At 53.7% G+C, this 26,532-nt stretch overlaps 1 long non-coding RNA gene across 1 annotated transcript; it reads left to right on the forward strand.

The window, feature by feature from the left end:
* The first annotated feature begins 321 nt into the window (after positions 1-321).
* Positions 322-11,479, forward strand: LOC138923400 (uncharacterized). Its single transcript, XR_011436951.1, has 3 exons — positions 322-452; positions 6,931-7,680; positions 9,910-11,479. It is a non-coding gene; the product is annotated as an uncharacterized lncRNA (long non-coding RNA).
* The last annotated feature ends 15,053 nt before the right edge of the window (positions 11,480-26,532 follow it).

Below are 26,532 nucleotides of genomic sequence, written 5' to 3' on the forward strand. Positions count from 1 at the left end.
TGTGTTGGGGGCAAGTGAACAAATGGTTTCCCAGAGGCTGCCGCGAGCTGGTCCGGGCTCTCTGGGTTGGGTGTAGAGTAGCCCGCGTCAGGAGCGCAGCCCGTCGGCTTATCTGTCCTGCAGTCCTGGGAGGAGCATCGGTGGTTCCAGTGCTTTGCTCTTACAGATAGAGCTGCCGTGAGCATTCTTGCACACAGAGTTTTGTGACGGTGCAAACGTGCTTGTGCTGGGTGTGTCCCCAGGAGGGCGCGGTAGGCTGGGCACAGGGCGGGCGTGTGCTCGGCTTTAACAGACTTTGCCACACCTATCCCTGCCCTGCTTAAAGACTCCAGGCAGTCACCCTCTGTCCCACCTGATCCCCACGGGGTGTGCATGATGGGTGGCTAGTTCTTTCTCGAGAGTCATGGAGACAGCGAGAGGCTCAGCATTTGAAGGGCAGCAAGAAAAAACAGGTAAGAGAGAGAGGAGTGGGGACACAAACTCCTTAATGCCACTTTGCCCTGTGCCTGTCTGTGTGACCTGGGACCAGAGGCAGGAGACGTGGATGGACGGGTGACGTTTGATGGTTGGTCATCGAGAGGGCTGGAGACTTGCAGCCCTGGAGCACCCTGAGGTCGGCTGGGGCGTGGGAGCAGAAGGCAGCTCGTGTCTCCAGGCGGAGACCCCGGGTCCCCTCACAGCCCTGGGGCTCAATGTATCATGGGTGCCTCCTCACCATGGACAACATTTTAATAGTCATTCGAATGTACCAGAACGGAAGAGGTCAGCTCCCATCCCGGGCCCCGTCCAATACTGACCACAAAGAAGTGAAGAGTTCCTATCGAAAAGGGGCCCGTCAGGGTCATCACAGCCGGGCAGCGGTGGCCTCAGGCTGCTGACGGACACCGCTAGTTGTTCAAATATTTAATGACGTGTCACCTGATGGGCCCCAGGTGTCCGAGGAGGCAGGGACCTGGTTGGAAGGAAGCCACGGCCAGGCCCCCTGCCCGCGACCCTGCAGAGCTCACTCCTCTGGGGAGAAATGTTGGGCAAACCTTTCTGGCTCTTTAAAAAAATTCACCATGACTTTTGTTGCTCTTTTCTTGTTGTCAAGGCTATTGCTTAAAACTGAGAAAGATCTAGACAAGGGGTAGGAAGGGAAACAGCGAGAGGGGCAGGCGCAGACACATGTTAAGTGCAGACACGTGTGGGCTCATGCGTGGCAGCCCTGCCTGCATCCCCTCGGCCCCCGAGGCTCCTGAGCGGCCTGCTGCCCTGCTGTCTCGGGACCCGGAGGCTCTGCCTGGGGCTCAGAGGAAGCCCACCCACAGGGCGGACCACTTCGGGGGGGCGGGCGGAGGCTCCCGGGAGCTACCCGAGCCCCAGATGGGAGGGAGCCGGTGGATGTGTCCCTCAGCTCCCTCACCCCTCGGATGGACCGCCCCGGGGACGGAGCCCCGTGCGCATGCAGCCTCCTGCTCTGTGGAAGCCGGGAGGCTCCTTCTCCACCCCCTGCTGCTGTTCTCCCCAGATAAACCACTTGCTCTCAGACCCTTGTCTCAGGCTCTGCGTCTCTGTGTGCCATCGGCAGTCCCTGCACACAGTCTAGCACCTTTGTCATCATGGGATCAGAGTGCTCTGGAGCCAGGCACGCTGCGCATGCAATCTCCGATCACCACTGGCGAGCGGTGTGACTCGAACTCAGGGCTCCCCTGAGGTTCAGCGGCCCCATGAGTCCCCCTGGGACACACACCTTTCTGTTGGAGGCGCTAACAGTGTGGGAACTGCGACTCCAGGGCTGGCCCCAGCGTCCCCCTGCCGCCTCTCTCCAGGTTCGGGCTATTTGTGTCCAGATCAGCTTCTCTGAGGACACGAACCATGCTTTCACATTTCGGAAGGTTTTAAAACGTTAATCGTGTTTCTTTTTTGCTGGTGACACATTTATCCGGTTCTGCCATCACCAGGGACACGAAAGGGCGTGCGGTCAATGTGACGGCCGTGGTTTCTTTTCCGATTGGCTACAATCCATTCTAAGTTTCTTTTAATGTGTAGATTTTCCTCCCTCCCTTTTTCCTTGCATTTAATTATCCTAAATTTTGATCTCATTTCAAGTGCAAAGAAAAGTATAAATAAGGCCAGTGATGCAAGCCGCTGTCACTACTCATGAGACAACTTCCTCCCGACAGCCCCAACTGGCGGTCACTCTTCTCCCCACGTTACAGACGAGGACACTGAGGCTGGGGTTGGTGATGTGTCTTAGCAGAGGCAGCACAGCCAGGACGGGCAGGAGAGCCGAGATTTGCTCACAGGCTGTCAAGCCAAACGCCCCGCGTGGTGCCAATATTCTTTTGGAATCTGGATTCTCTTGGATTCCGAGGCCTGTCCGTGGGTGGCTCCAGAATTCCCACGTGGAAGATACTGGTGGAGGCCTCCATGGAGAGGTCGTCCCGAGCTGTGTTACGTCGAACTTTGCCCAGCCTGAGAGGTCAGCGGCTCCGTGTGCCACCCGGCTGGTGTAATGATGCCCAGCTCCACCTGGGTTCTGAGCCCCTCCTGGGCCCCCAAGTCACCTGGGGCAGGTTGATTCATGCGTCTGTGCCTTACCTGCCTCATGGGGAGGGGATATCACCGTCTCTGCCTCCGGGGGCTGCTGCCGGTCATTGTGGGGTGATGACACCCGTGGAGAGCTGGCATTGTGTGGGGCGCACGAGGAGCCCCCAGCCGGTGTCGGCTCATTAGAGGGAGGAGCAGGAGCAGAGAGTCAGTGCCCATGGGCCCCTGCCCCACTGGACATGGCAGAGCAAGGCTGGGGGAGGAGAGCTCGCAGGTGGAGCAGGATGGGGGCAGCCGGCCTCTCCAGGGAGGGGCTCCCTCTCTGCTATCTTAATCCCTTGAGACGGTGAAAAAAATGACCTGGGTGGAGAAGGCCTGCCTGTGTGCCTCCGCCTCCGAGCAGCCGCATTCCTGAGAAGGCCCTGCCCCCGGCCTCTGCCTCGGAGGCTGAGGTCTCCTCCTGGGAGGCCTGGATGACATTGGGATATCGGCTCACCTGTGCTTCCTGCTGCCCGCCCTGCCCCCAAACGACCACGCTGCTGGTTCTACTATATTATACGTGTTGGTGGGGGGAACACACCCCCTCTAGCCTCGGCTTAGGAGGTGGTGGAGACCAGTGGGTAAGGCTGGTTTTCAGAAGCGATGAGTGTTGGAGCAACTGACGTCATGTCTCTGAGCCTCAGCGTTGTCATCCGTGAAACTGACATAACAGTACTTACTGCATAGGAGTGTGGCCGAGACTGCGTTAGCTCCTGATACCCGTTTTCCCCTCCTTGAATATAGTGACAGCCCAACTTAAGCAAGGGAAACGACGGCTCAAAATCAAAACTCCATTTGCCAGGTGACCAAGCGCTGGCCAAGGGGTGGTGGTGATGCAGTTCTGGATCTGCCTGGTGTCCCTTTATCCCTCCCCTCGGGGTGCACTGTGCATGGATGGCGAGCTCTCTGGACCCTGCGGATGAGGACATGAGTGATGCGGAACAGCAGGGTGGAGGGACCCTGGCCACTGCGGACTTTGCAGAGCAGAGCTTAAAGGTTTGTGAGCGAGAGAAACGGACTCTCATTTGGAGGATCTCGTTAGGCACAGCTCGACCCGCCCAGGCTCCCATGCAGACTTATGAGGCCCAGAGCACGGTTATGAGAGGTTTATTCGCATCTTCTCAGTGAGTTTTCACAACCACCCCCGAGGGAGGAAGGCACTGTTATTACCTCCTGCAGCCGAGAAGACCCGGCAGAGGGGGACCAGATCACTCGCCGGCAGTCACATAGCTAATAAAAAGGCAGAACCCTTCCTCAAAACACAAGATCTCAAGACCGCCCCCAAAAGCGAGGCTTCTGAAAATCCAGGACGAGCTTTCCTGGCGCACCAACGCAGCCAGCCGTGCCCTTGGGGGTTGGCGAGTTTTAACCGGCAGCATTGCACAGGGTGCAGTCTTAATAAATGTTGATCGGCTGCCTTTTTTTTCTGAGTTGATATCTCAAGAAATTTGGTTCTTTTAAAAATGTGAGGGGCCGGCCCGATGGGGCAGCGGTTAAGTTTGCGTGTTCCACTTCAGCGGCCCGGGGTTTGCCGGTTCGGATCCCGGGTGTGGACATGGCACCACTTGGCACACCATGCTGTGGTAGGCATCCCACGTATAAAGTAGAGGAAGATGGGCACGGATGTGAGCTCAGGGCCAGTCTTCCTCAGCAAAAAGAGGAGGACTGGCAGTAGTTAGCTCAGGGCTAATCTTTCTCAAAAAAAAAAAAAAAATTTATATATATGTGAGCCTGGGCACAGTGACATCGGCGAGGAGTCTGATTCTCTTGGAGACCCTGGGGAACTGAGTGCCTTGTGATTCCTGTGGATAAAAAGGTCAGTGTCTTCCTTAAGGAGCGCCATGTGTTTAGAGAGCTCCCTTTTCCCGCCTCTGAAGGAACAACAGTGTTTGAGCCGGAATAAAATAAAAGCTCTGTCCACCCTCATAAGGAGATGTTTGCGTGTCCATCTTGAACGTCCACTGCCCAAAACTCGGTGTTTTTAGGGCCACAGTGAACCTGGATTTGGCTACATGACTTGGTGGGCCGAGGGGTGAGGTCAAACGAGGCGGGGCCAGGCGGGGACTCGAGGCCGGTGCCTTTCTGCAGCATCTGGACAGAAGCGGAGGGAAGGACAGGCTCTGCCCCACTCCGTCCCCCGTGCCTGCGCTGTGCCCAACCCTATCCTTCCTCGACTCATTGGCCCTATTGTGTGGCTTCCCTGGCACCCGGCTGGACCTCGCGGGGCCACCATGTTCTGGAAAGGCGTTCTCACATTTGTCTTCCAGGACGGCCTCAAACATAAACAGTGCTGGATGGTGGGCATCCGGACCCCGGGGTCTCGTGGGTTCTATCCGGTGTTTGTCATTTCCCCGGAGACAGCCGGGGCTGCGGGGTGGGGACTGAGACCGAGGGGAGGCCGGGACAGACGGAGAGCCCGCTGTTTATCTGGCTGGCCCCTGAGATGCTTGCACATTCATTGCATAGCCGGGTCGCACGAGGCTCCTGCTTCACGGGAAGTTTATGGCTAGAAGGTGGGGTGTTTGGCGTAAGGCTTCATAACCACGCTGCTATTTCTGGCTGCCCCTAAGGATTTTGGGGGGACAGGGATCACTGGCTAGCTGTCCCCAGGAAACAGTGGGTCTGAGTCATCCTGCCTGTCCCCGGGGGTGGTGGTCAGCTTATCTCCTCGTCCCAAATTGCCCCGTTGGCTCCTTGGCCCCTTCAGAACTTGAGCCTGACCCCATAAAGACTCGCCAAGGGTTAGGAATAAGCTAGATGTCTGGCTGTGTGATTGCCAGCGAGTTCCTTGGAGCCGGGCTTGCTGAGTGGCAAACCGTAAAAGTTGGCTGATTTCAGACCATTGTGCATTTGTGTGTGTGTGTGCACGCGCGCGTGAGCAGAGGTGTGTGATGCCCCAATCTAGGGTGTTCTCTTTTCACCCCAAAGAGAACCAATCTTGAAGATTAGCAGGCGGCTTCTGAACAGCCCCTTGGAGGGTCAGCAGGAGGAGGTGGGGGCCGGCGGCCTCCCCAGGCCATCCATCACTTGGCTGGCTGACGGGGTGTTAGCATGGCCTCAACAAGAGATAGCAGAGGAAAAATGGCCTGGACAGGCGATGCATTTATCTGGCCTGGTGCCTGCGAGCCCTGTCGAAGCAGGGGCCCGTCCATTAGTCAAACCAGCTGCAGCTGCAGCCCCCCTCTTCCCCCAGCTAGGGCCTCGAGACCCCCTCGCTCCTCTCTCTGGCCCCCTGTCCTGTACCTGCCTGGTCCCTCCGGCTCTTAGTGAGACTTTGTTGTTGCAAATGGTAAAGCTGCTCACCTGTGGAGTGGCAGGGCAGGTGGTGCACGTGTCCCTTGTGCCCAGGGACCTGGAGGAGGAAGGTAATTAAACCAAACAACACCATGTCTTTTTTTAAGCTCATCGTTGTTGGCCTCTTGGCCCCTCCATTAGGCAGTGGGCAAGATTAGCAGCATCATCACCATTACGATAAGACTTCTATTGTGTCCAGACTATTTCTTGCATCTTAAATAACGTAGAGATGGGCAGTGGTAGATGCACATCCTTGCTCCCTGGTGGAAGAACTCCCAGGAGCAAGTGGTTAGTGATTCAGCCGATCTGAAAAGACAGGCGAACTCCCAGGGGCCAGTGTCCTTGAAAGAGGGAAGGTGGGGTTCTCTTGGGAGCAGGTGATTTATATGGGCCGATGGCCGAGGGGACCCAGCATCCCTTTGGCTCCATCATCAGACAAGCATGATTGAGCATCTCCTTGTTCCTGGGGGGGGGGGGGGTCCTGCTGAAGGCGGGGAGGGGAAGTGGAAATGGGGGAGGGCAGGGCTGAAGGCTCCCACACAGGGGGTGCCCCATGGGATCCCAGAGCCTCCACGACTCCGTGGGTGAGCTCCATCCCTGAGGGGTCTCCGGGTTATCGGCAGCCTGGGGAGCTGGCCTCTGACCGATGACACATCTGCTCTCCTAGAGGCTTCGACTGACAGATCCCGGCCCAGACGGCCTGTGTTGGGCTTTATCTCTCAGGTGGAGGGAGGCAGCCAGGGGGCCAGACCTCCCCCGCTGCCCTGTGGGTGACCCCCACCCGCCTCAGCCAGGTAGATGATGATAATAATAAAAAATTTATAAATAATCACAGTGACACAAGACTCATTCACTACGCGCCAGACCCTTTGCAAATATCATTCATCCCTGTAACCCTGTGAGGGTAATTGTCATCAAGCCCGTGGTAGTCGAGGGAGCCAGGGCTCCGAGCAGGTGCCCAAGCCTCAGCTCCCAGGGCCCACGGGAGGCCCCGGGGTCCCCTCTGAGGGGGGCTGGGTGCACAACGGCTCATTTAATTTTCCTATTATGATGCCCATTTTGCAGATGAGGAAACTGAGGCCCAGAGAAGCTGTGATGTGCCGAGGCAGCTGGCCACTGAGTGGTGGAGATGGGACTTGAACCCTGGCTCATATCCTTCTTGATCAGGACGGGGGTCCCCAAATAAATGGAGGGGGGATCTGGGCATATAGAGCACAGGCAGAGGAGAGGGAGGGGCCGCCTGGAGCGGGGCCCCTTGGTCACAAGGACAGGGTGGGGGCCCAGCAAAGCGGAGACAGACGTTTTCTTTGGCGGTAACATTATAGCAGATGTTATAGCCGCGTCTGAACGGTCCTGCGGGGAAAGTCAGAACATCGATGGACTTCTTTACGCTTTTCTTGTTTGAATGCAATATGATGGGAGGGCAAAAATGAGGCCGTTAGAGCCAGGATGGTGGTTCCCGCTGGGCAGCACGACCAGGAGGGGCCGAGGGCAGCTTTGGCGGGGGATGGGCCACCGTCTGTTTCCTGGTCTGGGGGCTGGGTCCACGGGCATGTTCGCTTGGTGAGAATTCATCCATCCACACACTTGTGACTAATGAGCTCCTCTATGGGTATTTGGTACTTCAATAGAGCATTACGGAGAAGCAAGGAGAAATGAATAAGTTGCTTCTGAAAAACAACATTGCTGGTCAGCAGTTTTGAAAATTCTACTCACAAATTGAATTGCTAGAGAAGAGAACGTTTCTATCAAGAAATCTTATGAATACTGGATTTGTGAATATATATATATTCCTGTATATGTTTATATTTATAGGTATGTATTCATATACATACTTAAGCACATATATATTTGCTGTTGCTAAGCATGTTATAAATATATAGAGAAAGAGAAAACCCCATGTGTTATAATGATAATAGCAGACATCCGGGACGGGGGTCCTGACCCCCCACGGTGTTCCGATCCCTAAAGCACAGCTTCTCGGATTGCAGGCCCCACTCTCCGAGTCTCTGACTCAGTGGGCCTGTGTTTGCCCCAGTCTCGGTGACCAGCCTGGTGCGCTGGTGAGGACACTGGGGCTCCCAGAGGCGGGCACTCCTCACCCCGAGACGGCACCCCCACCACGTTCAAGGACACGAGGGAGCTTTGAGTCATACCTGGGCGACATGCTCTTTTCCCTCCAGATCTGAGTTTCCCCGGAAAGGACAGAGGAGGGTCACACATGGGGTCATCTCGGGGTGGAAGAGGCTCAGAGGACACGTGGGGTGACCCCGTGTTTACTGGAGGGAAGCCAGGGCCCAGACGGGGAGTTGGGCCAGGGCTGGGATGGAGACCTCAGTCCTGCAGCGCGTGGGAATCAAGGCTCACCTGCAGAGATCGAGGCCTGGGCTGGGCATGAAGTATGGTGTCCTGACTCTCCCGCCTTCCTGGTGAGGAGATGCCGGTGGCCGGGGGGAACCCAACGCCGAGGCCGGGAAGAGCGGGAGACGCTGTGGACTGACCCAGGGCTGGCTGTTAGCTCCCGTGCTCGGACATTCTAGGAGCATCATCTCCCTGGATTGCCACCCATTTCCCCCATTGTACGGAGCAGGAAACTGAGGCCGCGAGAGGATATGCCACTAGCCCAAGGTCGCTGAGTTAGGAGGTGGTGGAGCTGGGATTGGACCCAGGCCTGGCTGAATCGGAGCCTCCCGGGAGGGGTCTGTTCTCATCCAGGAAGCCGAGTCTGTGTTCACACGTCACCTCCCGGATGAGCCCCCAGAGTCCCCTCGATGTGGCGCCCAACTTCATGCACAAGAGTGTTAGGGTCCCCTACTTCCTGGGGACCGCACGCTGTGGCCTTGCCCCCTGAGGCTCTCCCCTACGACCCTGGGTCCAATTTCACAACTTGTGTCTGAAAATACCCAACAAGGCAAGCACCCCGGCTGTTTCCTTTCAGCTGAGTCCCAAGGCCTCGGCGCTTTCCTGGGCCGCGTGAAAAGCTTCTCTGGGGCGGGCTTGGCCACTGGCTGCCAGGACAGTCTCGGATCCTGCCTGGCCTCTGTTCCTCCCTCTGGGTTTCCAGAGCGAGGCGTCTCAGCGCGGCATCCGTTCCCGGGGCCCGGGTCCTGGGTCCTGTGTTTCACAGGCAGTGGGGGCTGTCAGCCGAGCCCCGCTGCCCTGACCCCCGGCGGCCGCGGTGTTATCGGCCATCTCGGCGGCCCGCACGAGGCCGGCTGAAGGATGTCGCGAGGTTATGGGGACAGACGGGAGTGCTCACCAGGGCAGCTGGGCCTGGGGGTTAATGGGCAAAGGTCAGCGCCTGCCAGGGCTCCATGTGGGATGGATTAAATCACGCCAGGCTCGGTGGCGGGCGGCCCGCGGGAGGACTCGGTCACTCCTGGGGCAGCCCCCATGAAGTCATCTTGTGATCACAGGGCTCAGATCCATGAGGGTTGATTCCATTCTTCTCCAGGGGGAAACCCAGTGGACCCTTCATTGGGGATCAGGATGGGTCCTTGCAGAGGGGCAGTTCCTGTGGGGGAGGAGCAGTCTTGTTCTGGGCGCTGGGAATGTGGGCTCAGGGTGGGGCGGGTTCCTCGATGCAGACAGAGTGGGGAGCCGCAGTGTGAGGGAGGGGCTCCTAGGTCGCCTCTCCGGACTGGAGACGTCAGGAAATCAGAGACCCCAGAGAAACAAGGAAAGTTCTATTTCAATGCGCTTTCTGCAAGACCACAACCAGAATATCCAGAAGGAAGTTACTCACCGTCAGCTAACATTTTCATCGTCTTTATTTTGAATTACCTACGAGGGGCAGGGGGCTCTAATAATTTGTTCAAGAAATAGTTATTCAACATCTACTGTGGGCCCAGCTCTGTTCCAGGCGCTTAGAAATATTCCAGTGGGAAAAAAATCAGACAAAAATCCTGCCCGTCGGAGTTTATGCTCTGGTGGTAGAACAGACAGAAAAACGTAGTAAATGAGTAAAACACGCGGTCGGTTAGAAGGTACTAGGGCCGTAAAATCTGATACAATAATCGCTACTGTTTATTATCCAACGTGCAGGCCCTCTGTCTGAGAAGTGCTCCCAACGAGCCCATTTTACAGATGAGGATGCTGAGGCCCGGGAGGCGGAGTCACGGGCTCCAACAGCCTGGCTCGAGTTCTGTTCGAGGGCTGCGAGCACCTGCAGGGTTCCTGTGGAAACGGGGCCGGGAGCCCAGTCACCCTTCTGCCCCGGTTTCCTCCTCGCTGTGGAACATCTCGAGGTCTGGTGATCTGGAGGGTCTCAGCTTCCCCCAGCTGTCTAGTCCGAACTGGCAGCTCGGAGTCCTAACTCTGAAGCGTGGGGCCTCGGAGTTCCCCCTCGACCTGGTGGACCAGGATTAAGGTCTGCTGTCTTACCCGCAGCCACGAGGCAGTTCCGTAAAAAGGCCCGAGGACGGATGGGAGTGATGGTTGGGCAATGTTATTAGTGATGATGCTGCCGGTGTTCACCGCTGTGTCCCCAGGCCAGACCAGGGGTCCATGGCAGGTCCTCGGGGCACACTTTGTTGAAGCAAGAGCAGCTGCCACTCACTGGGCATGAACCGCATGCTGGGGACCGGCAGCCCACGGTTCCTGCAGCTGCTGTAACAAAACGGGGGCCTTACAATGACAGAAATGCATCCTCTCACAGCTCTGGAAGGCGGAGGTCTGGAATCAAGGTGTCGGTCGGGCCGCGCTCCCTCCAAAGGCTCTAGGGGAGGACGCTTCCTGCCTCTTCCAGCTCCTGGGGGCTGCAGGTGTCCTTGGCTTGTGGCTGCATCACTCCAGTGTCTGTCTCCATCTTCACGTGCCTTGTCTTCTGTGCATCTCTGTCTCCAATCTCCCTCTGTCCTTCTCTTCTTAGAACACCTGTCATTGGATTTAGGGTCCACTCAGATATTCCAGGATGATCTCATCTCAAGACCCTTAACTTAATCACATCCGCAAAGACCCTTTTTCCAAATAAGGTCACATCCACAGGTTCCGGGGTTAGGACGTGGACATATACTTTGGGGGCCCACCATTAGCCTACTACATGGGCTAAGCGCTCTTTGTCCAAACTCTTAATCCTTGAAACGGGCCTCATCTTCCATTGTGAGCAAGAGGTGGAAACTGAGTCTGGGGGCGTTTGAGCCACCACCCGAGGTCAGACGGCGGCAAGTGGATGGGGCTCGAGTCCCGGGGAAGCTGACTCAGGGCATCCGCCTGCTGCCTTCTCCCCAAATGTCCTCCTCGGCCTCCCACAGGATGTGGACAGATGTTGGAGGTGGAGAGGCTGAATTTCTCCTAAATTCCTCCTCCTCCACATCGCAAAGTTGTGTAACAGTCAAGAGGCAGCGATGGGAGCAGAGGGGGCAGGGGAGGACCAGGCCGGCCGGCAGCGTGACCCTGAGCAAGGGCCTCAGCCTTGGGAGCCTCAGTTTCCTCATTTGAAGTTGCGGATTAAGGGAGAGGCACTTGTGAAAGTATTTAGGGCTGTGCCTGGTGCAGGCACTGTGTGGGCGTGTGGTTAGTATGTCACTATTATTAGAATTGTTGTTAATATGAATGGTAATCCTACCTACATTGTATCAATGTGACAATGATCAGGTGCCCCCTGTTCTTCCAAGAGCTGTGTATTCATGACCTCGTTTGTCTCCGTAATACCCCTCCAGGGGAAGGACCACCTTTTGCCCCATTTTACCATTAAGGAAAAGTTAAGCTCACTTCTAGCTTTTCTCTGTCTGGAGAATTCCATCTCCTTTTGTCAGCTCAGGCCTCCCGCCCCCCCCCCCCCCCATCTCTCCTCTCCCCCTCGTGATGCTGTGATTCTAGAATAGGGCTGGTAGGGGTCTTTCTCATGCAGAGGGAAGTGAGTGTCACATTCTTGTGTTGTCGCACCCCCACCCCCCGGGCAGGCCACTGCCAGGGCGACTATTGAGGGTTCTTGCAGGTTTGCAGGGGAGCGGGGGTGGGGGGGGGGAGCAGGAATGGGGCTCCCCTGGGGTGCTCATGGCCCAGGAATAGTTCTGGGTCCCAGATGAAGCCACAGCCTTACCAGGACACAAAAGGCTGCCAGGAGCACAGAAGGCTCTTAGGACTTGGAGCAAACACAGAGGGCCAGGCTGCCCATGGACTTGACAAGCCCAAGTCAAGCTGCAGCCTGGAGGCCAGGCTCCTACGCAGAGCCCGCCTGCCACCTGCAGCCTTTCAGCAGCCCCCAGGGAGACTGCAGCCCCAGAGATGCTGCCAGGAGTGGGACCTCTGGCCATTCTGCTGGAAGACCCGGCTCTGGCTCATTTTCCCATGAGGCCTCCATCAAGTTTGACATCAGGCCAGTTTCCTGGGGTGTCTGGACCCTCAGGAGCCCTGGGTGAGTCTTGGTAGTTGTGGCTCCCTCCTGGCCAGAAGGACAAGCTCTAGGCTCTGGGGTTCAGGCATCTTGGAGGTGGGGGTGCTCAGGGCCCAGGGGCCACTCAGGCCTGGGGATGCGAGCCTTGTGCTGGGCAGGGTCTGAGAGCATCCAGGGACGGGGTGACCTGGTCTGGGGCTGCTGGAACTGGGCAGCTGAGGGCAGGAGGGGGGCCCCGGTGGCTGAAAGCTCCCTGCAGGGCTGGGCTGCACACTCCAAGCCTGGGACAGGGCCCCAAAGGGGCAGGTGGGCTAGGACCCAAGTGGGCCGTGGAGCCTGGCTGCCTGGGTTGGAATCCAGCTCCCATTTACTCACACATGGGCTTGAACAAACCCAGTCTCTTACCTTCTCTAGGTCTCGATTTTCTCATCTGCAAAATGGGACTGACAACGAGACCCACCTAGAGGGCAGCTGGAGAGCTCAGTGAGGAAGGCCTCACACCACACCTTCGAATCCCGTAAGAAGCTTTGTGGACAAAACCATTTCGTGGTCCAATGAGCCTGAGCAAGCTGCACGCTTTACTCTCATCTCCCTACTGCGGAGTCCTGTGTCGTCTCACTGAAGTGGGTTCCCAGAAGCCCAGCATCCGGTAAACTTTAAATCCGTGAGTGGAGGCGATAACATTCGTCAGAGGGGTCTCTAGGGTGAGGGAAGTCTCAGGATGAGTCAGGAGAAAAGAAAAGAGTTGGTCACAAGTTATTTTTGTGAATTCAGAAGAAACCGTGCGGACGGCAGGTCCCTCCAGAGAGGATCGGAACGGGACTGAGGAAGACCAGGTTCCGAATCTCTCGGCTGCGCGGTGAGGGGCGCCAGGTCCCATGGGAGTCCTGCCAGTGGAGCTCGGGGCTCAGCAAACTCTGAAACCCCTGCCGCCCTGCACCTCCAACGTAACCCCAGCTCACCTCGTGGCTCTGGCGTTTGACTGACAAACCCACAGGGCAAGGATGCGGATGGGAATTAGAGGGGAGACATACGTGGGGTCCCCGGAGCCTCCCCATGAAGCTGGGGTTGGGTCCCAGGGGAGGGACAAGCTCAGGGAGCTCTGGTGACGTTGTGGACCTCCCGTCTCTTCCACTGGCCGTGGTTGGTGTCGGCGTCAACAGTAAATCCTTGGGTCGTGTCTCCCTGTTGTCTGATTCACCGTTATCACTGCCTGGAGGAACCTGGGAGCAGGTGAGGCACGGCTCTCTCCCGACTTAGGGTCACAGCCATTGCGGCTGTTGGCTGCTGACATTACTCGCCCTGTCCCTACCCAGGATTGGGCCCACTGTACACAGAATGGGGGAAGAACGGGTGCTGAGAGTGTTTAATCCGATTTGTCCAAGCCTATTTACCCTGGGACGCCTGCTCCTTATTTTTTGGACTGAACATGGAGGGGCATCCCGCTCTTGCCATATTGGTTGGGATAAGCTAGTTTCTGCTGCAATAATAAGTAACCCCCAAATTTAAACTGGAGACCTACAAGGCTCATCTCTCACTCACCCCATGTGCCCAGAGCAGGACAGGATGGGCTCTTCTCATTGTGGTCACTCAGCGCCTCGGACTGACAGAGCCGCCACCGCCAAGGGGAAGTGGGAGCTCTGGAGGGTCTCACACCTCTGCTTAGGTGTTCTGGCTTGGAACGACACATGTCACTTGGGCTCAAAAGTTATTGACCAGAACTAGTCACATGGCCCCTCCAACCGCAAGGGGCAGAAGTGCAACCCTACCCTCTGTGTGCCACAGGAAGGAGAACCAGAAAGGTTGGGTGAAGGACACTGGTTACCACCACATCCCCTTTGGAAACGCCGTATGAGACCAACCCAGCATGTTAAACACAGGTGGTTAGCGAACACCTTATGGGGGAGGGAGGGGAGACCAGCCAGGAACTGGATCCTACATCCTCTGTGACATCGGGCAAGTCCCTTCCCTTCTCTGGGCCTCTTGGGTCCTCCCTGCAGATGGGGAGGATCAGGTCTGTCCTGGTTCCACGCTTCTGCACCTCAACCCTCGAGCCTTGCTGCCAGGCATGGACGAGAACAGGGGCTGAGACCTGCGGCAACTCGCTGAAAACCAAAATGCTCTAGGTTGACGTGGACGTTGGACAATGAAGGGCACGACTAACACACCTCATTGGTTTAAAAAAAACTTTCTGTTTTGGAATAATTTTGGATTTACAGAGAAGCTGCAAAGATAGTACAGGGAGTTCCTGTGTACTGTTCACCCTGTTTCTCCTCATGGTGTCATCTTCCATCTTCCACAGACATGGGGCGTTGTCAAAACTGAGGAATTACACTGTCCATTACTACTCCCTAAACTGCAGGCTTCATTCAGATCTCACCCATTTTCCGTTGATGTCTTTCATCTGATGCATCCCCCAGGGCCACACAGAACAGTTCCAACGAACGCCCTCATCCCTGTGTGCGTCCCCTTTGTAATTAATTACTCTGCCTTTCCCCAGTTCCTGGCAACCACTTATCTGTTTTCCATCCTATAACTTTTCCTTTTCCAGACTGTCATATAAATGGAATATATAATGTGCAGCCTTTTGGATCTGATTTCTTTAACTTTGTAAAATATGTTTAAGATTAATTCTTGTTGTTGCATGAATCAGCAGCACATTCCTTTGTACTGCCGAGCGCTGATCCGCTGTGTGGACGGACCACACGTCCTTTATCTGTTCCCCTGTTGAAGGACATCTTGGTTGCTTCCAGTTTTTGGTAAATAAAGCTGCTATGAACAGCCACATGGACAATTTTGTGTGAACATGTGTTTTCATTTCACTTGATAAACACGTGGGGGTAGGCCCGCCGGGCTGTAGAGTGAATGTATGTTGAACTTTATACAAAACGGCCAACTGTCTTCCAAGGGGACCCTACCATTTTGTGGTGCCAGCAAGGAATGGGAACTTCTCCCAGGTTTTTGGATTTTAGCCGTTCCAATAGGCACGGAGTGACATCTCATTGTGGTTTTAATTTGCATATCCCTATTGACAAATGATGATTTGTTTCATGTGCTTGTTTTCCACCCATATATCTTCTTTGGTGAAGTATCTGTTTAGATCTTTTGCCCATTTTTCGATTGGTTTGTTTGTTTTCTTATTGTTGAGTTTTAAGAGTTCTTTACATATTCTAGAGAAAGGTGCTTTTTTTTTTTGGCATGTCTCTCAATTTTATTATCATCTCTAACTGAAAATGGTCAAATTTTTTTTTTTTTTTTTAGCATTCAGATGTGCATTGTAATATATTTTGAATTCTGTGTAGATGACATCATGTTCACTGCCCAAAAACCGATTACAGCCCATCCCCTCACAGGTGAGCCTAATCACCCCTTTTGCCCTCCCCCCTTCCCCTGTGGTAACCACCAATCCAATCTCCATTGCTGGGTGTTTTTTTGTCGCTGTTTTTATCTTCTCCTTATGAGTGAGATCACACGGGATTTGACTTTCTCCCTCTGACTAGTTTCACTCAGCAGAATACAGGTGCTTTCATCAGATCTATCACTTCAAATATTTTCTTCAAGTCTGTTCCTTGTCTTTTCATTCTTTTAGCATTGTCTTTAACAAAGTAAATGTTTTTAATTTTGATAAAGTGCAATTGATTCATTTTCTGCTTTTATGGTTGTTCCTTTGATGCCGTATGTAAACATCCATTGCCAAACACAAGGTGATGTAGATTTTAGAGTACTTTTTTCCTAGAAACTTTAAAATTTTACATCTTACCTTTGGGTTAACGATCCATTTTGAGTTACTTTTTGGATTGTGTGTGAGGTATGTGTCAAATTGTTGAGTTTTCAGAGTTCTTTATACGTCTTGATCTTGTGTCTTGTGACTTTGCTAAGTGTATTTATTTATTCTAGAAGTTCTTTTTTAAGATTGGCACTTGAGCTAACAACTGTTGCCAATCTTTTCTTTGTTTTTCCTTCTCCCCTGCAAAGCCCCCCAGTACCTAGGTGTGTATTTCAGTTGTGAGTGCCTCTGGTTGTGCTGTGTGGGACACCGCCTCAGCGTGGCCTGATGAGTGGTGCCATGTCTGTGCCCAGGATCCAAACCAGCAAAACCCTGGGCCTCTGAAGTGGAGTGCACAAACTTAACCAGTCAGCCATGGGGCAAGCCCTCTAGAAGTTTTTTTAAAAGATTCTTTGGGATTTTCCAAATAGATAATCATGTCAACTGCAAATAGAATTTTATTTCTTCCTTTTCAATCGACATGCCCTTTATTTCTTTTTCTTGCCTTATTGCTGTGGCATGACATGTCCAGGACTGGTGAGAGAGGACACCTTTACCCTGTTCCTGATCTTAGAGGAATAGCATTCAGCCTTGTACCATTAAGTCTGATGTTCACTGTAGGTTTTTTGTAGGTCCCTTCCCTTTATTACGTTAAGGAAATGCCCTTGTATTCCCAGTTTTCTGAGAGTTTCTTTTTGGTCCTGAATGGAGGGTGAATTTTGTCAAGTGCTTTCTCAGCAACTATTAAGATTATCCTATGGTTTTCCTTATTCAATCTGTTAATACGATAAATTACATTCATTGATTTTCAAACTCATTGAACTTTTGATGAATAAAAAATGACATTTTTGAATGCTTCACGTACCCATTATTGCTAATGACTCACACCGCCCAATACAGTGGCCCAAGCCACCTGGCTATTGAGCATCCGAGATGCGGCTAATCCAGCTGAGATGTGCTGTAAGCATAGAATGAGATCCGGGTTTACAAGACTCGGGGCCCCCCAAAATGTAAAACATCTCACTGATACATCTTTTTATATTATGTTTCACATTGCAGTAACATTTTATATATATTAGGCTAAATAAAATAGATTAGGAATGCTAATTTTGTCTGTTTCTTTTTATTTTTTCTAATGTGTTCAATTACTTATGTGGCTCCAACTTTATTCCCATTGTACAGCACTGCTCCAGACCAGGGGTCAGCAAATTATTGCTCATGGGCTAAATGTGGCCCAATGTCTGTTTTTTTTTTTTTTTTTTGCTAAATAAAGTTTTATTGGTACACAGCCCATCCGTTGCTTGACTACTGTCAATGGCTGTTTTGCACTGCAGAATTCAGTAATTGCGACAGAGACCGTATGACCCACACAGCCCCAAATACTCTCTATCGGGCCTTTTACAGAAAAACTTTGCTGACCTCTGCTCTGGATGAAAGTCTGGAAGGCTGGTTCCCAGAATGTTGACTGTCTCTGCAGAGAGATGATAAGCTATTTGACATTTTCTTCTTTTTGCATCTCTTTTTTCCCCTAAAGTTTCAGAAGTGAAAACACTACTTTTGACAATAGGGAAGGAAAATCATCAATGCCTTTTTTTTTATTACAAAATAATAAATTACGAGATAGAGGAACAAAAGGTGCCATCGGGGCTGCCCCTGAACGTGAGCTGAGCTCCTGAGCTTGCCTCCCAGGAAGGGCTGGGACGACCCCAGGAAGCCCCGCACAGGCCGCGCTCCAGATGCAGTGTGTAAGGGTCTAGGAGGGAGGGGCGAAGGAAGCCAGTTAGCCAAAGGCCGATGGGGGGAGGCTGGGCCTTACGGCGTGGGGGGCTCGGGAAGCGAGCCCATCTGGTTTGCGTTAGGTTTATAAGGTTGATGGCAAATAAGGGTATCAGAGCTAATTTACTTATTTAGAGAACCAGGCCTCAATCTCAGAAGCTGTGATTGGGCTGGAGCAGGCTGCTTCTCCCGGCCTGCGGCGATGCCCCATGGGAGGAGGGGCCTGCCACGCCACCGCCCTTGTGCAGAGACTGAGATCTTTTTAAAAATAGCCCTGCAATCATGTGTGGGCTCAGGCTGGCCTGTGGAATTTGCCAGCCCCCTCCTCCCACCTCCTCTGCCCGGGGACACTCCCGTGAGAAGGACCTTGGCCCTGTCCTCCAGCCTCCTTGGAGTTCGCTTCCCACCGCGCTCCTGGAGCACAGGTGAGCAGAAAGAAGGAGCCAAGGCAGAGCAGCGTCTCTCCCAGCCCAGAGTCCCACAGCCAGCATTAGGGTCTCCGGAAGCCTGACGGTTGTCCAGTCCCCACGCTGCAGCTTCCGCGCGCCTGCCGCCAGCAGCAGGTTCCCATCCTGGCGGCCCAAAGCCCATGCCCCGGTCCCTTTCCCACAGGGCCTGGAATGACATCATGGGGACTTCCTGGGGGAGGGGACCTTCAGTGCAGGCTCCACCCTGAGGCCAAGAGCACTGGCTTCTGGAACGTGGACTCCCTTTGGCCTAGAAAGAAACTGGGCTTCAGAATCAAAGCAGGAGACTTTTAAATCCCAGCCTCGCACACTGTCGCCTTGTGGGGGGGCTTCATTTTCCCCACCTGTGGGATGCTGAGAGCGATGCCGAGGACGTGAGTGAGTGGGGACGATTGCACAAGGGGAGATGGGGCGTGTGGTTAGCACAGGGCTGGAACAGACTTAGAAAAATGGCAGCCATGGGAATGAAGAGAAGGTAGGAGTGTGTGGACGTTGGCATAGGGAGGGGAGGGCATTTCAACCGAGGGATCAGCCTGTAGCTGTGTGATAACTTTAAAACACAGCTGAGGATGCTCCGGAACCAACTCCCTCCCTCCCTCCCTCCTTCTTCCCGCCCTCCCTTCCTTCTTTCCTCCCTCCCTCCCTCCCTCTTTCTTTCCTTCCTTCTTCTTTCTCTCCATTTCTTCTTTTCCCTTTCATAACATTTGTTTTCATAAGGGTTTCAATATGGCTGATTTTTCCACCTTGTTCTGGGACCAACAGCATATTCTAGATTTACAAGACCGAACAGCGCTTCTCCGGACTTGCTGGTTGTAATTTCAGCAGCCCGCATTGGATCGGGCAGCTCCTATGAGACCCATCTCAGGAGTCCTGTATCACTCACCAGACAAACGAGTCATTCAACAAAGGATTGTCAAGTGCCCACCACCAAGCTTCGTCTTCGGAGCTGAAGTTACAGCCTTGAACAATTATAACTAATTCATACCAAAAAAAGAGAAAGAAATAAAAGGGATAAAAGATATTGTAAGAAGCAAGAGGTAAAGGAAATAGAAATCCAATACTTTAGAAAAACAGTGGTTTTCAATTCTAGGTGCATATTTGAACCCCTTGAGGAGGTTTTAAAAAAATATCCACGTCGGCCCCACCCCCAAGTCTGCGGGCTAGGGGCAGGGGATGGGGGCGGATTGTCCTGCAGGTTCCTCAGCTGATTTGAATGCAGTTTAGAACCGCTGGCTTCTAACCAACCTCCATCACTGAGTAACTAACGCTCCGCTCTGCCTGCCCCCCTCCAGCGATTCTCAGAGAGGGGTCCTGGGCTAGCAGCATCCTTGTCCCCTGGGAACTTGTTAGAAATGCAGGTTCTCAGCCAGCCCGACCTGCTGGATCTGCACCCGTGTGCAAACCTGTCTACCAGCTCTCCAGGGGGTCCTGATGTGGGCTCTAGTCCGAGAGCACCTGCCCTGATGCGTGAAGCAGGTGCACCTGCTTTTGGCTCTGGTTCTCCTGGCCTCATCCCAGCTGAGCACTTGCTCCTCCAGTCTGGTGCTCTCCTGAGGCTTTGGAGAGGCCAACAGCTCTCATCCCTGTGCCAGCTCAGCTCGATCCACTGCAGTGATTCCCTGAGACGCATCGTGAAGCTTTGCCTGGGCTTGGTGGGCAGAGTGCGGTGATCTATTAGTGATGTCTGCATGGCAACGGGTGTGGAGAGCTTTGGCGCTCCTGGCTCAGTGTCTGCAGTCTAGATTTAGGTAAAACTTTTCTTTCCACATGAGAAGTCTTTATCCTTGGAAAACTCTGCTAATCGTAGTTGGGGGGCCTTGTCTATTTCTGTGGCACAAGCTGCACTGGGGTTTAGCAGACTGCTTTCTTTACAGTCTTAGCAAGGAAACCTCATGTTCACTGCCATTTTAGATAAAGTGCGACAAGCTGAAATTCCAAAGGACAACGAGAATGCCAACGACTTAGAGTTCCTTGCAGGAAAATCCCCTCCACCTTGCTTCTATTAGGTCAGCGGCCAACTTCTTCTCTCCTGCCAACTTCGAAGTCCAGGCTACTTCTGTTTTTAATTCCTTCTTTCCTTTAAAATAAAATTCACTTTTGGTCTGATTAGAAAAGGAACCTTTCACGATAGACAATTGGTCAAAAGCTAAACAGAAAGGCATAAGGAATTAAATTAAAATCATCTGAAATCCCATCTCCCAGAGAGAAGTCACCTTCAACACTGGCTCCATCCTTCCAGGCTCCTCCGTCTCTCCCTCTCTCCCTCCCTTCCCTCCCTCCCTTCCCTCCCTCCCCTCCACTGTCTTCAGGCACAGGTTTCTCTCCTTGATGTTGGGAGGGGAAGCTGACCTGTGCACATTGCCTAATTTCACTCATTTAAAATTATAATGAGAAGCTCACGGCTGCATTGAGAACACGAGAGGCCTGGGGTCGTGCAGCCTGAACAGAGAACAAGCAGCCACAGCAGTGACCAGCACGGCTCAGACCCCAGGGACGAACTGTCCTTCCCTTTGCCCATTTTCATGTCCCATTTTGCGGGTGAGCTCGGGATGGCCTCCCCACAGCAGCTGCTGACTTCTCCAGCAACACTGGGCTGCGCTTTCACTGCTGCTGTTTTTACATCCCCCTTTATTGATGAGGGAATGGAGCCTGAGAGAGAGGAGGTGGCTTGCTCAGGGCCACATGGATACCAGAAGCAGCCTCTCCAGACCCCCTGGAGGGAGGTTTGCATCTGCCTGGGAGAGGAGAGGATGGAGTCAGGGGACCTTCTTAGAGGAAGTCATGTCAGGACTAATCTCTGTGTGGTGTTCCTATGGGGTTGATGCCATGTGTGGCTCTATGTGACCCCTCCTGTGTCATAGTAGTCAAGGTTTTAAGTGATGGAGACTCACTTCACATCTAAGGGAAAAAAAGGACTTTATGACTCATATGATACAAGGACCCCATCCCAGGAGTTCAGGCATAGTTGGATCCAGGAGCTTGAATAACGTGGTAGTCTGGCTCTCTCCCTTCCCTTGGTCCTATTTGCTCTAGCTTGTTCTCCATATACTGGCCTCTGGCAACTCTGGACTTAGACCCCACCAGTTTAGTAATGTCAAAGTGAAGCACATGCTCAATTCTCAATTTTTCCAGCAACACCCTGGGGTTGACTCTTATTGGCCTGGTCATGGGACAGCTTTGAACCAGTCACTGTGACTTGGGTTGTGTGGGCCTGGGTCTTGTGTTCACTCCTGAAACTGAGGTGGGTGGGTGGTGGTGTCACACACACCTGGATCTCGTGGAGTGAGAGTGGAGAAGGGCTGGCTCCCCAAAGCAAACGGAGAGGCTACCCCTGAAGCAGGAGTAATAGAGGTTGGGTGGTCAACAGAGGCTATCCAGGACAGTGCCGAAAGTACCACCATTCGATACACCCCCGTCAGGACCTTCTGCAGAGCAGGACCTTTCTCCTGTGTCCCACCCTTCTGCTATGAGAGTTGGGTGATCATCCTTAGCGTTTTCACAGGGATTGGGGTCACCTGGGTAAGTCGTTCCCACCCACTATCACTCAGCCCAGGCAGAGGCTTGAGGTCCTGGATCAGGGGACAAGTAAGCTGTGTGAGAGAGAGAATTCTGGAGCCCAGAAAGCCGGAGTGGGAGGCACTGACATTCAGGGGATAGCGTGAGAACCACTAACGTGGGTGCTGGAAGTTTCCAGAGAGAGAGGTTTGTGGACAAGCTGCACGATTTCACAATTTTGCTTCTGGGTCAGCCCTGTCACGGCAGAACTTTTGAGCAAGTTCTCAGCCACTCCAGGCCAGGCTCTGGCTTCCATGTGCGAGGACAGTTCCTTCCAGGTGGAGCCGGTCCCACTGACCAGCAGATGTGTGTCTGTTTATGTGCCTTGGCTCCCTCCCGCTCCTCCGCTGAGGTTCCACTTCCACGTCGGGCTCCTCTTGTAGATGGGAATTTCCAAGCTTCTGAGGGGCATGCCTCGTTTGTTCAATACCATCTCTCCAGTGCCTGGTACACAGCTGGTGCTCAATAAGCGATGTTTGGTTGGATGGATGATCGCTGGTTGGTTGAGTCGATGTTTGCTTGAATGGCTCAATGGATGGGTGGATGGATGTTTGGGTGGAAGGATGGTTGAGTGGACTGACGGACGGATGGGTGGGTGGATGGGTGCGTAGATGGCTGGCTGGAAGGATGGTTGAGTAGACGGGTGGCTGGATGGAGAGTTAACCGAAGGCAGAATGATGTGACTGTTCAGTGCAGGGTCTTTGAAGCCAGACTGCCAGGGTTCAAATCCCATCTCTGTCACTGACTAATTCGCGGACGTCTTAGTCTCTCCGGGACTCTATTGTCCGATCAATAACGCATGGATACTACCAGCGCTCGCCCCAAAGGTAGTCGTGAAGATTCTCTGAGGCGTCATGAACGAGAGCCCTTTGCACAGAGTCTGCACACTCGAAGGCTCACGCGTGGGCCCTCCCCGGGGCTTTTTCATAGACTTTCCAGCGAATGCCGATCACCAGGTGCTGTGTGGCTGCGAGCTTTCCTGGCGCCGGTGGACACAGTGGAGCATAATAAGGCACGCTGCCCAGCAAGAGCGAACGTTCTTATGAAATGCATTTTTTTTCCCTTTTGCTTTTTATAGCACTGATTATAATTTCCATGCTTTTTTTTTAATTATTATTCCTCTCTTTATTTTTTCAAAGAGTTCCTCCCTCCATGGACTGTACAGTCCAGAAAGCAAGGGCCCCGACTGTTTTGTTCACAGCTGGATATCAAAGGCGGGGTAAATGATTCTTCTCCTTCCAGTGGCTCAGGCCAAAAGCCCTGGGGCCCGCCTCGTTCCCCTTTCCCTCCGCATGCCACATGCAGGCTGTTGCGGACCCTGCTGGCTCTGCCTTCAGAATGTGTCCAGATCCGACCTCCTCTCCTGCATCCCGTTACCGCTTGTGGTCTCAGCCCTCCGCAGCTGTCACCGGGTGTCTGCTGACTGCTGTCCCTGCCTCTGCCCTTGCCCTGTGGTCTCTCCCAACACCAGCCAGGGCGCTCAGAGGAAGTCAGTACACGTCGATCCTTGACTCCGAGGCTCTAAGTGTTTCTTGCCTCACCCGAAGTAAACCAACAAACTCACCCCGATCTTCAGTCCCTGCATGACCAGCTCCTGCCCTCCTGGCCCGTCGCAGCCAGACCTGGTCCCCAAATATCTCACCGTTGCCCGCTCTGCTCCAGCCACACAGCCTTGCTGGGCCTCCGGTGTGCCAGGCTGGCTTCTGCCTTGGGGCTGTGCACATTCTGTTCCCTCTGCATGGAATGTACTCCCCGGATATCTGCAAGCTCCTGCCTTCCTCCGTGGTTTACTCAAATGACCTCTTGTCCAAGGGGCCTCCCCTGGCCGCCCCGTCTAGAAGTTTCCACACCCGTCCCCTGACACTTGCTGTCTATCCCCATCTCTGATTTTCTTCTTCCTCAGCACGTCACCATCTGACATACGGTATATTTCACAGTGGTCTGTTTCCCCCAGGCAGAAGGTAAATTCCATCAGGGAGATGCTGTCCGTTCCTGCTGTATACTCAGTGCACGGTACAGGGCCCATCATGGAGTAAACGCTCAATAGATGCTTGACGAATTATCCCGACCACGCTTACTCCTACTGCTGCCATTATTATTATTGTTTGGAGCAATCTTTTCCCCTCAGAGGATGCTCTCGTTGGACTGCTGGTCCCGCGCTATACCCTGATGTTTAACTCTTGTGGAGCTGTGCACCAACTTATTGCACAAATTACTTCTTCTTTTGCATGTTGGTTTCCAATTTGTAAATGGGAAGGAGTTGGAGGAAGCCCACTGGAAGGTCTTGCCTGGTTCAAAAACTCTAAGGCTGGGGGCTGGCCTGGTGGTGTAGTGGTTAAGTTTGGCATGCTCCGCTTTCGTGGCCAGGGGTTTGTGAGTTTGGATCCTGGTTGCAGACCTACACCACTCATCAGCCATGCTGTGGTGGCGTTCCACATATAAAATAGAAGACGACTGGCACACATGTTAGCTCAGGGCCAATCTTCCTCACCAAAAAAAAAAAAAAAAAAACCCCCCAAAAAACAAACAACTGAACAAATGCTAAGGCTGTATAGTGGACTGAGGGGTGGCCCCTAAAAAGATGTGACCACCTCCTAGTCTCTGGAACCTGTGACTGTCACCTTCTATGACGAAGGAGTGACTGTTATCTTATATGGCAAAAGTATGCAGTTAAAGATCTCAAGAGGAGCAGCTGATCCTGGATTACTCAGATGGGCCCTAAATGCCGTGACAAATGTCCCTACAGGAGCCACACTGAGGGAGAGACAGAGCAGATGAGGAGAGCTGGCCTAGGGCCCAGCAAGCACCCGGCGCCACGGGACCTCGTTTGCTGGTCTCTCTACTGGTGCTCACGACCTCTCTGTCCTCTTCGGACGTTGGCCCTGTCCTCCCTTCTGGAATGAGGGCTGGCTCCTGAATCCTGCTTCATTCTGCAAAGCGCCCGAGCAGCCAGCTGAACTTGTCAGGAGTTTTGGTGGCAGGGATGCTGAAATCGCTCTGGTTGTCGACGGATGAAGCGTCAGGAAGTGAGGGGAGGACGGAGAAGCGATGACAGGACTGAGAGCCAGGAGGCCACCAACCCGCCTCCCCGTCTCTCTGGGCGTTAGGGTCCTTCTCATCACAGCTGCCCTCCTCTCCCGGCAGAGTCATCGGCCACCAACACTTCCCAAGCTATGCGCGGAAGCTGTCCCTGGTGGAGCGGGCCTGAGCCTCGCGCTCATTTCTAGTTCAAAGAAGACCCAGCAAGGTTCCAACCGGGCCGACGGGACTCGGGGCCAGTGCTTGACCGGTGGCGTTGGCCAGCGTGGAGTGCTTCATGATCGGCCAGTGTGGGGCAGGGTCCCCTCCTTGCTCCAGTCATCTCTGGCCAGTGTGTGCCGTCACGTGAGACCGCGGCGGTTCCTGCTAGAGCCACGTGGCCTCGGACGGAGGATGACCAGTTCTCAGGACTGTGTTGGGGAGTTGACCAGACAAAATGTAGCCATCTGTACGCAGCCTGGATCATTCGTGCATCCCCCACGATCCCAGTTCCGGATTTCAGACCGATCCCATTGGTCCCGTGGATCTTCTCCGTCCAGGCAAGAGACATTTTCGGCCTCCCATGACTTTGGATTTTCGCCCGGGGACAGGACCCAACACGGGGTGTCAACCCGGCCGCGCCCCTCAAAGAGGTCTGTGGATGAGGCAGCGGGAGTGGGCAGCCCCAGGGTCTGCCCCTCAGGAAGTTAGGGGGACTGAGGACAGGGGCTGGCCAGACGGGTCGGTGTTGGGGTCTGGGCCCTGGCAGGGCTTGTGCCGGAGGGGCTGGAGTGAGGAGAGCCAGGGGACAGAGCCCCAGTCCTTAGAGGAAACGCAGGGTTACGGGCAGGGGATCTGCAGTTGCAGGTTCAAATCTCATCTCCTCCTTCTTGGCAGTGTGACCACCGGCAAGTGACTTCACCTCCGTGAGGCCGGCTTCCTGGTGGGTAACGTGGGGTGATGATGGGATCTATGTCACAGGCTTTTTGTGAACATTGAGATACTCTGGCAAAATGTTCTTTAAGGGATTACAGTGGACTGTTTACAGGGCACATGTCCAGTCCCCGAGGGCAGCCAGCCTGGGTTCAAACCCTGGTCCTGCCACTTCTCTGTTGGTGACCCAGGGTGAGGTACTTAACTTCCCCATGCCTCAGTTTCCCCATTTGTCAATGGGAATTTAGAAGGTGAGTGTAAAGATTGAGTGTGTTAATGGATCTAACATACGGAGAGAAGTACCTGGGGCGTTGTGAAGGCTCAGAAGGTGTTATATTTATTGTGAAAAGTGGAAACTAATAAGAAAAAGAGAGGAAACCACGTGTGGGTGTCGAGATTAAGAGGAGAGTAAGGGAGATGAATCCAAGGGTCAGGGGACGTGGGGGCATGGACGAGGATGGAGCTGAGGGCCCTTGATCTGGGTGGAAGGACAGCTCTGGGGCGGCAGTCCTGTAGACCCTACCCCCTGTCATTTCAGAGACATTTGGGAGGTGTGCGGGCTCTGGAATGTCCCCCAGCTCTGGCTGGTTCTGAGGGTTCCTTTGGTGGCCTCTGCTCAGAGGGTTTAAGTCGATTGGTCTCATCCCAGGACTTGCTGAACCAGCTGCCACATGTGAGGCTTTCCCACCGTGTAGGGCGGGAAACAGGGACTCAGTCATCCAGGAAGCCAGGTCGCTGCACGCACATATATACTTATTTTTTCCTTTGTAAATCAACTTTAATTGATGAATAGTTTATCTACAATATAAAGCACC

The sequence above is a fragment of the Equus caballus genome, chromosome 3, assembly GCF_041296265.1.
Source record: "Equus caballus isolate H_3958 breed thoroughbred chromosome 3, TB-T2T, whole genome shotgun sequence".
In the NCBI taxonomy this organism is placed as follows: domain Eukaryota; kingdom Metazoa; phylum Chordata; class Mammalia; order Perissodactyla; family Equidae; genus Equus; species Equus caballus.